Genomic DNA, 18,348 nt, shown 5'->3' with positions numbered 1-18,348 from the left:
TTGCTTTTTTTACTACACTTGCGTCTTCAATGTATTACACTCCTGTTTGTTATGATTTTGTTGAATGAATTTGTCATGGCTGAAAAGTGTCTTCAGACCAGGTCACCTATCTGCTTAACAAACATTAAGTAGAATAAATAGATATGTAAATATTGATGTTTTTTTATGTTAGGTTGCAGATGGCGCAATCATGACAGATGATTTTTGTTCATTATAGAAAGTCACAACCACTGGTGGAGAGCAACATGTTTAGTTTAAGTGATTAGTGCTGCAAAGTCTGGCTAATGAGTTTTTACTTCTGGTGTGATTCTTGGTTTGGTTCCTAGAGTTTCTGGGTAGAAATCACAAAGAAGCCTCTGACACTTAGTGTAGAAGATTGTGGCGTTTTGCAGTTAATGAGCTGTATCCTTTGGTCTAGCTTTCAGTTCTGTCACCCTTCTCTGTGTCTGCTTTGTGACTCTAAACACATTACTCAACCACACAGTGCTCTGAGGAAATTGTGCAAGGCTCTGCAATGGTCTCCTGTACATACCCTGTAACTACCTCTGAAACCATGAAACTTTGAGGGATTAATACACTGAAAGTAGTTATGGTTTGGCAGCACTGTCAGTATGATGTGCATGTTAACTTCTTACTAATGCTACTATGTGTGATGAGGGAATACAGACCGCCACTCATTTAACCTTAGCTTATGTAGTATATGCTGCATATATAAATGGTTATTGGCCGTGATGGGATGATCTTTCAGAAAAGAGAGATGATATTTCATTAAATGGTGACAATATAAATATTGTATTAGCAGTTTTCTTTCTAGAATTAAAAGACAATTAGCCCCAGATTAGCAAATTTCTTACTGGAGTACTCTCTAGAACACTTTTGATATAACTGATCCTAGATTACCAATTTGTTTTTCTTTTGGAGGGGCACATTTATTAAATGAGGTAGAAAACTGATATCAACAGACCATTAGAATGCTCAGCCCATTTGCACAATAAATAACACAGCAGAATATAATGTCTTAAAGTCTGAAAGTGTAACAAGAATAATAAGCTACAGGTCATATTGCAATGAAAAATAATTATTTAGTTACTAAAACAGAAGTAAGCACAATATAGCAAAATCCAAAGAAATACATACAGCAAATACACAGGATTTCACAAACTAAAAAAAAATTACTTTTACCTGTAGATGAAGTGTTAGCACTGTCAGGAAAGATACTGGTATATACAGTGCATAGAGTACTCATGATTTTGCTTAGGGTGAAAAGTCCACAAACAGTAGGTAGCCATGAATATGTTGTAAAAGTAGTCTTAAATACAGGGAGGAGCTGATGAGTTGTGGTTATAGAGTTTCAGGGGATGGTGCCTATATTGTACCAGGAGCAAGTTGTATCCTTGAATAGGATTTGCTTCCGGTATGCTTCCTGGAATGTTTTTTGAAATAATCAGCCCCAGCTGTACAGAATTAAAAACTACCTTATAGTATTTTAGTTCTTGGGTTTGGTTTCTAGCTCTGAGTATGTCATGTAGAGACTTAATGTCCTTGTGTTCATGTGTTCATGTGCTCCTGTTTTGGGGTCTTCAGTCGCCCCATCCTCAATCATTATAACATCTATAAATTAGAAATCTTCTATTGCCCATTGGTTTGAGTGTGTGTGTGTGTGTGTGTGTGTGTGTGTGTGTGTGTGTGTGTGTGTGTGTGTGTGTGTGTGTGTGTGTGTGTGTGTGTGTGTGTGTGTGTGTGTGTGTGTGTGTGTGTGTGTGTGTGTGTGTGTGTGGGTGTGTGTTTGTGTGTTTGTGTGTGTGTGTGTGTGTGTGTGTGTGTGTGTGTGTGTGTGTGTGTGTGTGTGTGTGTGTCTGAGTGCCTGTGTTTGTGTGTGTGTGTGTGTGTGTGTGTGTGTGTGTGTGTGTGTGTGTGTGTGTGTGTGTGTGTGTGCGTGCACGCTCAGTGATTGATTGAAGTCTCATTCAACTGTTTTCTGTTTTTATGCTTGTCATTTTTGCAACAAGCTGCAATATCCGTGTGACCCTGAACAGGATAAGGTTCAGGGATGTAGTCAGGCATATGTCATGTAACCCAGGGTATATCATACCCTTCAAGACTCATTGTTCCATCCACAAGTTTAATAAATAGGGGTTAGAAGAAGTTACATAAGTTGTTAGAGCAACTCCCATTGGGAAAACATTTGTAAAGCTTGGAACACAGCCTATTTTAGTGTGTGGTGGTGTGACAACCCCAATTGCTAAAAGGATAATGTAAGAAGTTGGGGTAACCGCACTTTCCATTTTGGATAACTTGGAGTGATCCATGCAATTACATACTTAGAGCTGATTCTTTTGTGGACAATGTATGACACAGTACATGGGTCCAAACATAATTTTTTAACCATCTACTATCTGTGAGATGTTTTATGAGCTATCCACCATCAGCTTTCATATATCCTGCAGAGCCCTTTGCATATCCTTAATGTCATGGTTGTGGATGTATCTACAGAGGGTTTTTATGAACTTGAACATCCCAGGTTACCCCTTTTGCCTGCAAAAAACCTGCCTTGAAAGGCTTTACCAGATGGAAGGAGTTCATGTTTCTCTGCTTAAAATTCAGAAGTAAGCAAATCAGATATTTTTTTTGTTTCTTTTTTTTAACTCTCAGTTGTCAGCCTGCTTTAAACAGTCCCAGTATGAACTATTTTCCCTATCTCAGCTGGTATATGTGTGAAAACTAAGGCTAAGAGGTTTGTTGCCACAGCTCGGAGATAATAACTTTGGAATGCAATCTGCAGAGCAGTACACATGCAATGCTAAAGTGCAAAAGTGAAGTGTAACTCTTTAGCTACGATAATAAGCCGTGACTGTTTATGGTTAATGTTTAAATAAAAGTAAAATGTGTCATAAATATCACAAAAAAGGAAATAATTCTGTCCAGCATTTTATTTTTACTTTGTTTTTTTAGATAAATAAGGCCAGACAGTGTCATTAGGAGGAAAGCTTGCACGGTTTTGTATATTGTATACTTACAAACAAAAACAGAATAGAAAACAATTTCTATTTTTTATTTTTCTGAGTAGGTTAGATAGCATTTTGATCCCTTTCAGAAATTATTCAAGATGTGGTCAAGTCTTCATTCAATAATATAGACCCTACATTTCTATATTTAGCATAGCTTCTCAACCTCATCAATGTAATGTCATCTTATACAAATATTTAATATTGCATGACAGAATGTTTGCAAAATATATTTGTAGACATATACTTTATCATTCTTCATAAGAAATGCTTTCTGTCGATAATGTCTATTGAATGAAGCTAAATGTCATTTATACCTACTACTTACAAATGTACATTGCCCTCCTAACATGTTAATAGTCATTTATTTAAGTCCATGCTGTTTGATATGAAAGTAGCTTGCACATTCCTGTATAAGAGTACACAAAACATATTATAGCCACTCATCTCTGCTGTCCCTCAAACACCATCTTCACTGAGTAAAAATGTCTAATGTACTTGTCTACAGTTTATCTGTTAAAGTGTAGTGTTGCAAATGTACAATATGTCTCTGCCCCTAGTATTACTGACACCTTACACTGTAACACTACAAAGTATGTCAAAATGCATGAACATCCAGCACCAGATTTGCACCAGTCCCCCACACTGATTTTATCTCTTAAAATAATTTGGGAATGGGGTCACTTAGTACTTCCTCACTTTTCATAAACTGGTAGTATTTTGCAGTGCAAAGAAGCAGATACGCCAGTTACACAGTCATCCATCAATGTACTAAGTTATCTGAATAAGCAGATAACTTTGCTTTCCATTTGTGCTAAATCATGACATTAATTCAGTCTCTGCTGAATACAGTAATTGTAGTCATTCAATATAAAAAATTAGTAATTTGGTTCTGGATCTGTGCAGTGATCAATGATGTTTGCTTTCCTCATCTCCTGACCTTGCCCTCGAAGGAGAAAGATCTGACTACCATCTGCTCAATGTACATGTCTTTGCTCAGTGGAGTAATGCCTACTGAACCATTGCTATGTTTTCGTGCAAATATTTTCGTGCCTGAACAGCATGGGAAGCTCACACGCCACAATGCCTCTCTATTTTGACAGGCTCTGAGCTTTTACATGCCATGTTTTGATTGCCCAGTGGGGGGTGTTTTTTTATTTAAGGTCTGCCACATTAAACAAGTGTAACTAGGGACAACAAAGATAGGCATCCTGGGTCCCAGTGGGCCTGCACTCAGTGCAGCAGGGGCTGACTGTCATAGACTGATCGTGAGAGACAGCCTCTGTGTTACTGCCAGCTTTTATAGTCCACTGCATGCAATGCAAAGACGATTTATCCTCTGAGAGAAATCTTCTATGTCTTTATTTTAATGACAATTTTAAAAAAAGTAATTCTCCACATGTTGCAGAGCTGAGGGACTCATTGACAGATCTTTACTTCATTCGGAGATGATTTATTATGCCAACAGACTCAGCAGTGTCCTAATTAGCAGATACAAAAGTTTTGGGAGGGTAATGTTGGAGAGGGCAAAGAATTATGTCATATCTTATGATGTTGCATTCATTTTTTTTCTTTTTTTTTTTTTTTTTTGCTTTGTTTTTCATTAAACAACTCATTAAGTGCATGGGGAATCCCACCCCCTTATCCTTCCCACCAGCATATACTGTGTAAAGATTGAATGTAATACAAATAAATATGCAGACATTCATCTGAGGCATGGGTTTAAATATATGCTTTTGAAAGAGTGCCATATTACAATATAAAAACTTTACACTCATAACCATAATATTAAGAAAAAAAATCTGTTTAAATAAAATCGAGAATCAGAGACACACTGTGATGAGCTTAATATAATTTTGTGCTGTGTATTGATTTAGGCATCATAAAGAGTTACACATTTGAATGTCTAGCTTTTGTAGTGCAGCTTGAATTTTTGATCTCTGTTTTTTGATCAGCATTTCTCAGTAGTAGTGCAATAACTGCCTTCCTCAAGCTATTCATTTAAAAGCATCTGTATTACATGGCTTTTTCACTTAAAAGTAACTACCACAGTGGCATCTACACAAACGTGTTTTGTTGTAGTGCAACCCATAAAATATTATTAATTTCCTTAAAGTGTAAAATTTAATTTGTACAAAGGGCAGTGCTGACATTTTCCTATAAATCCAGAGCTATCTAAGCAAACATTAACACACTCCAATATAAATATTCTTTTCTTAACTTTATTTTGCATTTTTTGTTGTTGTAAACCTTTGAAGTAGATTTTTTCTTTTGTAAAAGAAGTAGTATTTTAAACTGAAGATGACACTTTCCCCCAGATTAACTATTCTTCCATGCAGGACTAGCTTAGTCCTGCACGTAAGTGGCCATTTAGGAGCAGCACGGAAGCACACCATGCATATTAATGAAGGCACGCTGCCTGAGCTTCGAAACAGACATGGAGCATGTATGAATACATGGGGCATGTCTGATAGAGATTTCAGAATATACACACCCCCTGCAATCAAGAACAGCAGTTTAGCAATAAGAATGAGCTACACCGCTCATAAGTGTTTACATACCCCCAGCAACATTCCCCTCAAATTTATAAGAGCAATAGTTAAAATATAAAATAGAAACAAGCTAATTTATTTATCAAACAGATAAAATTTAACCGTAGGTGAACGGGTTTGCCCATTGCTTAGCTACGTATAGTGCAGCTTAAGTGGCATAAGAGGATAAATATCAAGATATATGCAAATGAAGCAGTACTGCAATAGTGTAGTGGGTAGAGCATTCACCTTGCAAGCAGTCATCCCTGGTTCAAGTCTCACTCCAGTGCATTCCATTTCCCAAGTCAAATCACATTATGAACAATATTTTTGCTGCATAAACTACTAAATAACATATATTTGTAAACTGGAGTACTGCATTAAATGCAGATGTGAGGTGTCATTGTCATAATGTTGTAAAATCCACATATAAACACAAGTGCCCCATACAGTATATGTACACATGAATCAGGGATATAAATCAAAGGTACAATGTGTAATGAATGATAAATCCAGAGAGTGTTCAAATCCACCACCTTCCCAAGAACCATTTTACATTTCTGCCTATTTTAATGTGGGGGTAAGTGGGAGTAAGCACTATTAAGCAGTAGTAAGTGGGGGTATGCATATTTAAGCAGTAGCAAGTGAGTTTAAGCCCATTTATGGGGGTAAGCAATGCGCATACAGGTTAAGCAATATTGAAGCTAACTTTCTGTAAGCATACTTAACTGAAGGTTAGCATTGCTTACCTTCACCAAACCCACGCAAACCCGCTTACATTTGCTTAAAAGTGCTGTAATCACTCGGTATGCAACAGCTGCTCTTCTGGCTAGAAACAAAATAAACAGCCCTTGCAGGTCTTGAACCCAGGACCATGTACACAATAATCACAGTAATTAATCACTAACCCATCACAACAACACATAAAATTGAGGTATCACCAAATAGATCTTCACTATAGGAAAATCAAACTTAAGATGTGAAAGGAATCTATATACAGTGTTATGTTGTATAACCTACTACATAACATAAATATGTGAACTGGAGTACTGCATTAAGTCTAGATGTGAGGTGTCATTGTAATAAAGTGTTAAAATCCCCTAATAAACACAAGGACCCCATACAGTGTACGTAAGCATGAATCATGTATACCAAACACATATATAACATGTAATGAATAATAAATCAATGCCAAACAGCAAATAGTATGCAAATAAAAAATTAAGCAATGCTAAGCATTGCACAGCCTAGCTCACTAGGTGTAAGCAATGTGTAGGCCAGCTAAATCAGTTTGCCCCTTGGTATATTCCTTTAAGCAATGCCAACATTAGGTAAGCAGGTTTGCCCATAGCTTAGCATTTTCAAAACTGTTCAATGATGGCAAAGTGGGGGAAATTGGCCCTATTTAATCCCAACAGGTGGGAATACATTTCATAACTGGTTGCAGCTTCCTCCTGTAGGCACTGTGACTGGTATGAGAAAGGGAGTGCACTTTCAAGTGCAGTGATGGGGCATTCAGGAGTCCAAAGTCATGGCAGGACCCCTTGTTAAAGACCATGACAAGAGACTGCTGCAGGGCCAGTACCAGGGTTCCTAATATAAAGTGGAAGTCTGGGACCATCTCACCTGTGACCTCACCAGTGCCACTGGCATACCTCGAATAGGTGAGCAGGTTAGGCATCACTATGCTGACCTGAAGTGGAGAAATAGGGATCTCTTAGATCAAGGACTCCAAGAACCTAGGAGGACGGGGGATGTCCCAGCTGTGTGTAAGTATCAGTCCACTACCTGTTTAATAATTGCCAGCTCATGTATATTATGGATAGGTATGGCTAAATATTGCTCTTTTGTCTTTGACAGTGGCAAATGAGCAGGCTGCAAACCATGAAGCCCATGCCTGTAGATTGCAGTAGTTGCGTCATGAGGCAGGTTAGTAATACTCTTGCATGTACTGTCATAGGAAATAAATCTAAAAGTAGTAGTAAGTTAATTGACTGCATAAAACCTGTATTGTTTAAGGCATGTACTGCATACACCAGAGAATATGGCAGGGAGAGTCTCATATAGGCTGTATGTAAATAATAGGATAACAGCCTGACAATAAAGGTCTAACTGCTGGACTGCATGTGTTTACTCTGGTATCATATGGAAATGTAGAATTGCAATTTCTTAATAGTACTGTTGTATTAAGCACTGTTACCCACACTGTGCTACATAAATAAAATGTGTAGGAATTTCTGTATATGACTGTTGTAATCACAAGAGGTCATATTGTACAACTGAGGGAGAGTTAGACAGAAAACAGTGAAAAGGTAGACAACATAATCCACATAGCACACTCAACTGAGATGTAAGCTGTTGTACGTTTTGCACACACAGCCATGGTTCAAATCCTGGGAGTGGTAGTAAGCTGCATGCAGAATCATACCCCACAATTGTACAGATATGTCCAAAATGTCCAGTTAATTGGCCCATATCTGCTGCCTGTCACCCTGTCCCCCTGGCAAATCAGTGCGATGATCCCAGACATTTAGGCAGCAAATAATGAAATACAACTGATTGTCAGACATCTATAAGAACAAACCTGTCACTTTAGTAACTCCCCCAAAATGTCATGAGAGTAAAAAGCCAAGTATGTCCCATCTCCGCCACCATCATCTTGTGACGCTATGACCAGAGTGTGTACAGTAACAGAGTGAGATGTATGTGCATAATACTAATGTGGTATCTGGTAATACGTGCGGCAACATTCAGGTAGTGCTAACAAACATTGCCCCCACAGGTCTGTCAGATATGAAAACTGTGCCTAGAAATAAAATATTGAAATCCTGTTCTGGTACTGTTTACTCTGGTATTATATGGCATTGTTAGTGTTGCAGTTGCTCTGAATAATAAGGTATTGCTCATCACTGTCACTCACATTGTGCTACATAACAAAACTGTCTAGGAACTCCTGTATAAGAGTGTTGTAATTCCAAGGCCAGATTGTAAAACCACAGGGGACATATAGACAGAAATCAGAGAAGAGATACACAACAATATCTATATAACATACTCAACTGTGATGGACACTGTTTTATGTTTAGCAGACACAACCATGGTTAGAATTCTGGGAGTGGTAGTAAGCTGTATGCAGAATCATACCCTACACGTGTACAGAATTGTCCAGAATGTCCAGAATGTCCAGTTAATCAGCCCATATCTGCTGGCTGTTACCCTGTCCCCATGGCATATCAGTGTGCTAATCTCTGACATGTAAGCAGCATTTCATGTCATATATCTGACAGTCAGGCCTATACATATTTGGAAAATGTCAATGAAAACAAACCTGTCATTGTACAACTCTCCAAAGGTGTAAGAGAGCAATAGTTAAAATATGTCCTGGTTCACCTGCATGTTGTCAAGACATGCCCAGAGTGTGGGCCATAAGAGATGGACAGGTATGTGCATAACATCAACCTGAAATCTGGGAATATGTGTAGAAACAGGTGGGTATTGTTAACAAACAATACCTCCACAGGTATACCAGGTAAGAGGTGTATACTGCAGATAAAACTCAGTGTATATATATATATATATATATATATATATAGTTGTCTACATCCATACCACTGTCCAAACTAAAGCCATAGGGTAGTGTACTAATACCTGCAAGGTACAGATCACAGCACTGACTAGGAAAGTAATGAGAACTACAGGAATATACTAGTTGTTAATTGACATCTTTCGCTCCCCCCACCATATCTGCAACAATAAACTAAATACACAACTCAATCGGTATGTGCTCCATTAAATCTACAGTTGGGACATATGTGTTGTTTGATAGATATTTAAATTTGTTTCTATGCATGGCCATATTGAAATGCTCCCACATTGGTGGCATGCTGCCATCAATGTACCTGCATGCTGTTGTAATGGGCACTGTGGTTCCATATATGCATGTGTTCTGCTTGCTATGCAACTGTTCCATATCTGGTGTTTTGGGTTAATGGGAATATCTATGCCTGCTGTTATGCCTAATCCTGGAATGTGTTGACTATTACTAGCCCACATATGTTGTAAAATTGAAACATCATAGCACATTTGGGAATGCTGGTCCCAGTGAACCCACCTGTCCCACCTCATCTGGCCGTGGCACTGAGCACCAGCACATCTGGGCCCACCCCGGGACCTCCTTGTCTGCTGGTCCTGCACCACCTTCGGGTGGAACCACCTCAGGGGATGGGACTCCCCCTCTGCCTGGGAGCGGGCGTGAACAGGACACTGCCACCCGTCACCAGGTCCGGGGTGTGGTGTGTAGCAAGTTCCACAGGGAGTGTGGAGATTTTCCATGCCAGCTTGAGGGCAGCATGTCACAACTAGAGGGTTGGGCTGGCCCTCCAACTAAGCCCCCAGCACAGCCACCTTCGGGCCGTGAAGGTGCAGTGTTGACTGCCCATGGGTGGGGACCTCAGTCCCACTGTTTCCACTAGGGGGCTCATGGGTTTCCAATTTCCTAACACCCCTCCCAATCCAAGGTGTTTACCCCCACCTGTGTCATATAACACCCCTGTATGCTATCTTGTCTGTCTTGTCTGTTATCCTAACAAACCTACCTCCCCAAATATACCTTCTATCCCTCCTCAACATCCCACTCTCACCTGAAAAAAAAGGGCAATTTGTTCCCCCCAAAAAAATCTCTCCTCATACATAGCTGTCCATTTCACACACGTGTCCACTGGACACATGTAATCTGGTCTAATTGACTTCACAACATATTATTGTTGCCCTAATCTACCACCAAATTGGTGTATATGCACAGCTGTTGCTGTAGAAGAAATGGGCCGCTATGGACTTCCCTGCACCTGTCCTGCACATCCCTAGCTATTTTCCCTACTGTCTTTCACCACTTTCCTATCAACCCTTTTTCATTTCTTTTAAAGAAATATGCACAGGGGTAAAGTGGGAGTAAGCACTTTTAAGCAGAAGTAAGCAGGTTTAAGCCTGCTTGCACGGGGGTAAGCAATGCCTACACAGGTTAAGCAATCGAGAAGCTAAATATGTATAAGAAACTGTAACCAGAAAGTTAGCAGTGCTTACCTCTGCGCAAACCTGTGCATACCTGCTTACAACTGCTTAAAAGTGCCTTAAACACTCTGTATCCAACAGCCCTTGTTCTGCCCAGCAACAAAATAAACAGCCTCTGCAAGTCTTGAACCAAAAACCCTGCACACCATAGCCAAAGTGATTTACGACTAAGACATATGAAATATGCACAATCCTGATGTTTTCACAAACATATCATCCAGCACAGTCATTCAACAGTACAGGAAATGTATTTATACATATAGATGTATTTGTGTCTGTGTGTGTACGTATATATATATATATATATATATATATATATATATATATATATAAAATATATATATATATATATAATATATATATATATATATATACATATGCATAAATATATACATATATATATATATATATACATACATATATATATATATATATATATATATATATGCGTAGAAGCCAACCAAACCCCAAGTGTATGTAAAGAAACCAAAAACCAGGGCGAGCGTAGGTGAAAATCAGCTTGATAACTTTCAAACCACCAATGCGGACACAAACCTTCAATGAAATATGTAAAAGTAGATACAGTTCCAAGATCCAAGTGACGATAGCCAAGTTGATAACTTTCAAAATGCCAGTGTAGACACAGACCTTTATTTCAATGTGCAGAAGCCGATGTAGCTCTAAAATCCAATAACAATAACCATTCGGTTCAAGTAAAAGTTCTTTAATGTAAAGTTAGCGCTTTCACGGCTAATAGTACCAGCCGCTTCCTCAGACAGAAAAAAGAACAAACAATTCATCGCTCATTGAGCGCTAAATTTAAACGAAAAAAGTGCCCTCCAATCAAAGATAGTGCATAAAAATGTTGCATATACCTCTGTATAATGTGCCTAGAGGAGAACCTCAAGGATCATAATGCACATAAATGGGAACTTCCTATCTAAGGGGTCTACCCTTCAAATAAGGTTCTCCTCTAGGCACATTATTCAGCTGCTTAGGTTTGATCACATATTCTTTCATCATTTTCATTTCATTTCACCACATCTTACATGTCACCTTCCCTACAGAATTCTACTCTAGTAGTCACTGCTGTTTTGTACGTGCCTTGTACAACCCTCTTGCCTACCTTTTCTACATGTCAGCTATTCTATCATTTGGACAGGTCAGCATTTGGGTTCATAGTCCTCCCAGCCTTGCTGCTCGACAGCACCTCACCTTTCTTGTTGAATTTTAGTTAGTACTCTCTTGGTCATTTTATTTATTTTCATCACTGAAGCACACTTTCACAGCTTATACAGAGGTATATACAACATTTTCATGCACTATCTTTGATTGGAGGGTACTTTGTTTACTACATTTTAGAAGTCATGTTTCCGTAATTTCCACATCCTTGTATTCATTTGTTTTTAGCAATTGTTTTTAGTATTTCAATGGTTTAACATTGCATTTTAATCATTTGTTGAATATTTCAATGTGTTGTCTTAATTCTATGTATTAAATGTTATTGCCGCTTTAATGGAGTACTGACGTTGTATGGATGAGACGCTGTTTTTTCGTTTAAATTTAGCGCTCACTGAGCGATGAGTTGTTTGTTCTTTTTTCTGTCTGAGGAAGCGGCTGGTACTATTAGCCGTGAAAGCGCTAACTTTACATTAAAGAACTTTTTACTTGAACCGAATGGTTATCGTTATTGGATTTGAGAGCTACATCGGCTTCTGCACATTGAAATTAAGGTCTGTGTTTGCATTGGCATTTTGGAAGTTATTAACTTGGCTATCGTCACTTGGATCTTGGAACTGTATCTACTTTTACATATTTCATTGAAGGTTTGTGTCCGCATTGGTGGTTTGAAAGTTATCAAGCTGATTTTCACCTACGCTCGCCCTGGTTTTTGGTTTCTTTACATATATATATATATATATATATATATATATATATATATATATATATATACATACATACATCTATCAATACATATGTTTACATATATATGTATATATATATATATATATATATATATATATATATATATATATATATATATGTGTGTGTGTGTGTGTAAGCATATATATATGTAAGTATATATATATATATATATATATATATATATATATAAGAGAACATAACAAATACATATATGACCAAAGGCACCATTAACGGGGGTGAGGAGGCCCAAGCAAATACGTCTTGTAAATATTGATATCACCCCCCCACACACACAATGAAGCAGATCCGCCCTGCAATACAATACAATACTAACTGTTGCAAGTCCCATACCCAGGAAACAACAAAACATGGGCACAAGACATTAACAGTAATCCATCCCACCTGTATGATGTAAGGATGGTATCAATAACATATGCAGTACAGTATGTCTACCACAGGGAATGTACAATGTAGAAGCAATAAATATTCCAAAGATACATATAAACACACACAGAGATATGTATAGGAAGATACATATTTAGAGGGTGCTCACCATACTGAACAGCCTGTAATATTACAGTTGCCACCTTTTCAAACGGACAGTGTATGAGTCACCCATACCTAAGACAATTGTTGCCTAAAACATATACCCACAGAGAAGTCAAAGGGTATGACACCACACACAGGTCTGCATACATAAGAAAATTGTATTTGTGTACTATTAGAATTGTATATGCCATGTCATATAGCTGTTTAGACTTTGAAATACACACAAACAGATTAATGCAACTCTCAAGCATATCATTTAATACAGTAATCCGGGAGCATAACATATGTTGCTTCCAGGCCAAGGCCTGCAAGTAGTACACCTGTAAAGACAGACTGGGCCACAGGATAACAAAAAATCAACAGTAATTAATGCAGATGTATAGTCCAGCAGCCTCTAACTACACTATGTACTCAATCCCTAGGGGGAAAAGACTTAAGTTAACATAATGGGATATATCTGTTACATAGCAATGCATAACTGAAAACATCACATTCACACTGACAAACAAAACAGTCTGTATGGCAATAAGCAGTAGGCCAGCAATGTTCCCAAGGTGAAATGTATGGTCATATACAGCCATGTACCTTAAGGCAGCTTACTACTGATATCCCTCACATGTTGTTACAACCTAGGTTATTTATGGTGCATACCCCCTATAGACTGACTTACAGGTGCATATAACACTGTTACATACACTGACCACTGGACTGCAGAAGGGCACAAATGTTTTGTGCAGCTGAAGCCCACATAAGTATTGACCCTACCCCACAATATGTGTGGTGGCCACAACAACACTGGAATGATAGCAGGAATGTCAGTATGACATAATCACAGGCCACTACATAACAACCTCTTACTGCATGTCATATGGACAAAGCCTGGAATGTAGGTGGAGGAAAGAGGCTGGAACATGGGCCCATATGTGAAATAGTGTTGTCATACACTAAGTTGCTAGTGTTACAGGATAGTCTGCAACATACCCTTAGTCAGGAATATGAAGTCAGAAACACAAATGGATGTAGCCATGTGATGATAGCACTCAACACACACACTGCCAGTGATATATCTGACACAAGACCTGTGTGGTGGACAGACAAAACATAACAGGCACACCTCTGGCCATCAAGTGGATAGGCCCATAGTTGAGAGCTATGCCGACAGAATGCATTCCATGTTAAACTAATATGTACACACAAACCCTGTAACACTGGTGCTATACAATGTATATAACAACACTACTCACACTCTGTCTGTAGTTCTGGAACCTTATACAAATATGTAGCTGGCCTAAGCCTGCAAGTTCTCTTTTAAGAGGTATTGCTACCGGCTGTCTATAACACTGCTTCCCACATACAGGAAGGATGTCCACCATACAGGAAAAGTAAAGGGACCATGCGCACATGTTGTATGGATTTATAGTAGTGGGTTGCCATGACAGTGGTAATTGGAAGTACTGCACAGCATGCTGCATGCAGGTAGCAAGTTGAGGACGCTGACTGCTGCAGAGACCATCACCTGATCATGTGCATCACCTACAAAATCCATGCTGCAATCTATTCAAAGCAGCTCAATCCAGTTAATGGAGAGAGAACTAGATAGAGATGGAGAGGGAGAGAGTGAGAAAGAGGAGAGAGTGAGTGAAAGAAAGCCAAAGGCAAAGCAAAAAAAAAAAAAAAACAACAAAAAAAAAAAATCCAGCAAACTATCCAGAACAGACATCATTCCTGCAACAGTAATGTGAAGTATATATGCATGTAATTGACTGTAGTACTTGGTCCATAATAATGAGATAGATGATGTAGAATGATGGTGTTGTTGTAATGATGTCCAGTTGAACAACTGCTATGGACAATAGTGTCTGTCCCTGTCGGTAGTGGGCCATACCTGTCAACTGTGCAGAGAAGCACTGGCTGACAAGATGTAAGCTGTCATAGTGTGTGTTGTGTAATGGGAAGTATGTATATTACTGTGGCCAATAGCTGGTGGTGGAAGTAATGCCATTATGATGTACACGTGGGTTCCAGAGCCCACCACTTGCAGGACACTCATGTTAATTTGTAATGTAGCATGCTGAAATGCCATAGGTGTGTAATAGGCTTACTTGAAATCTGTCCTTATATATACCCACTAATGTTAGGCTGTGTCCACATGTGACACCTGTCTGTGTTGTAGCAAGGCGGAACAGTGCAGCTGTGCAGGAAGCAGAGTAAGGGAGTGTGGACCTGATGTCTGAATGTACCCCATATATATATATATATATATATATATATATATATATATATATATATATATATATATACACACACACACACACACACATATATATATATATATATATATATATATATATATATATATATATATATATATATATATATATATATATATATATATATATATATGTATATGTGTGTGTGTGTGTGTGTGTGTGTGTGTGTGTGTGTGTGTGTGTGTTTGTATACACACACACACACACACACACACACATATATATATATATATATATATATATGGGTCCCTATCAAATGATAGAAAACTCATTTGATGGAAAAATCATTTGGCTGAAACCAAAACATAGAAAGCTCAAAACACTGAAAACTCATTTGACTGAAACTCAAAACACTGAAAATGCTATATGCCCTTTTCCCCACGGTAGTGCGATCCTGGAGTTGGTATATATAGTTAGTGGGGTGGGAGGCACAGCCCCCTACAATGGGGGTGTGTGGGGCGTAGCCCCTCCACATACTTCATACATTTTAAACCCTACACATGGATACTTATAACTAGAATGAATAACTGTTTGGAGAAAACAATATTTACATAAACTATGTGGGGGCTATGCCCCCCACACCCCCCATTTTGGAGGGCTGTGCCACCCACACACCCTGTAACTATATATACTAACTCCAGGATTGCACTACGGTGGGGTAAAGGGCATATAGCATTTTCAGTGTTTTGAGTTCCAGTCAAATGAGTTTTCAGTGTTTTGAGCTTTCTTTTTTATGGTGTCAGTGAAATGAGCTTTATATTATTTGATAGGACCCATATATATATATATATATATATATATATATATATATATATATATATATATATATATATATATATATATATATATATATATATATATATATGTATATATGTATATATATATACACACATGCATGTCTACAGATATACAGACACCTATATGTATTTATATGTATATATACATATATATATAAATATATATATATATATATATATATATATATATATACATATATATATAAATATATATATATATATAAACACATATATACAACTCATAATATATATCTACACATATAGAGAGATATATATGTGTATGTCTACATTTAAACAAACACACACACACACACACACATACGTATATAAATGCATGTCCCCTAGTTTCGCATCACAGTGCTACATGCTATGTATGAGGGAACATCACACATATCAGTGCACACACACATAGATATATATATATATATATATATATATATATATATATATATATATACAGCAGTAAGTGTGTGCAATATGGATGGTTGTTGTGTCATGTGTGTACCCCTTGTTGGGACATCATTGCTCTTGTCTGTGAAGGAGGGATTGGAAAATTGGGGAAGGATAGCAGGTATAATTGTGGAGGTGGGTTGGGTTGGTAGATAGAGAAGACAGCCTACAAGGGTTGTATATGACACATGTGGTGGGTAAACACCCTGGATGGTGAGTGTCATCTGTGATGTGGATGTCTCATGAACCCCCATATGGAAACAATGGGAACAAGGCCCCCACCCATTGCCAGTCTCAACATCTGCTTCATGGCCCTAAAGGTGCTTAGGCTGGAGGATGAGCAGGAGGAGCATGTGGACCCTGTGAGTGTGTGCTGGGCTCTCAAGGTGCTATAGCTCATCCCCCAAGTCATTGTCGACTTCCCTATGCACCACACCCGGGACCTGACCTCGGGTGACTGGATCATGTCTGTGTGTGCCCCTCGGGGGGTGCACACCATCCCCTGAGATGGTTCCACCTAAAGGTAGGACCAGTAGATGAGGAGGCCCCATGGTGGGTCCCACATGTGATGCAACCTGGTAACATGGCCAGATGAGGTGGGAGAGGTGGTTCTACTGGCAATTGTTCCCTAAATATATTATTGTGTTACTGTTATAGAACATATGTGGGTAGTAATAGTCCACAGTAGTAATAGTTTGTTCAGGCTTGCCAATACACCAGTCATGTTATGGTTATGGTATATTCCATGCACACATTTAAAACACCTACCCATAAAGCATGCCATACATGTTCACGTATTGTTGCTGTTAACTGCACTGCATCATAGTGGTGACCATGATGGTGTAGCTGAAGGGTATGTCAGACTCCTGCAATATAACTAACATCCTGTCATTGCAAAATGTGTCCACAGAGATGAACATAATGGTGGGACAAATGGTCTACAGTAAGGACATGTGTGAAACATCACCCTTATACAGTGCTACAACAGTGTATATACCAGTATTACAATGGCAACTGTTAAAGATCTACATTACTGCATATCATAATACTGCGGTCCACAACCCGTAAAACCTGTAATATGGTCCCAACATGAGCAATGAGTGTGTAATATGGAATCATAGGTTAGGGCACCAAATATGGGGAATACATACCTTCACAAACACTGGAAGCATATGTGTGCACACACTCCAGATAAAATATAGTGGAATCAGCTGTTGAGATACTGACTGCATGCATTTGTCATGAAAATGCATCTTCCAGCAGGTACACATCCCCAGTGTTACACCAAGTATTGGTCTGCTGTCCAAGACATTTAGCCATCAAATGTGAACACTTACCTGCAACACAGGCAGCTGTGGTTTGCACACATCTTACATGACATGGCAGGGGCCCCATATCCAACATGTAGCACCCACGAGCTGGACATGTGGCCATACCTCACCATTGCATATACCATGACAAATGGTGCAGACAGTCATTTATGTGGCAAGGATGTATGGGGCAGGAATGATGTAAGAAATAAACAGATGGCCAACAAAGACAGATGATGTCACATGCAGCAAACTGGTCATGTGGGCTGCCTAGTAACATGCCACAAAACTGAGGCAATTGCCTGGACTCTGCAAACATGTGGCCTATGGGTTAGGGTAATCAAAGCTGACAGTTGTACCACAGGAAACAGCAAGGCCTCTCTACAGGTAGTGTATGCATGGTGTACCATGACCACATTGAAAATGTACAGACAGTATCACAT

The sequence above is a fragment of the Protopterus annectens genome, chromosome 2.part0, assembly GCF_019279795.1.
Source record: "Protopterus annectens isolate FY-2018-M chromosome 2.part0, PAN1.0, whole genome shotgun sequence".
NCBI lineage: Eukaryota > Metazoa > Chordata > Ceratodontiformes > Protopteridae > Protopterus > Protopterus annectens.
The sequence above is the reverse complement of the archived record's forward strand: the minus strand, read 5'-3'. Positions refer to the sequence as shown.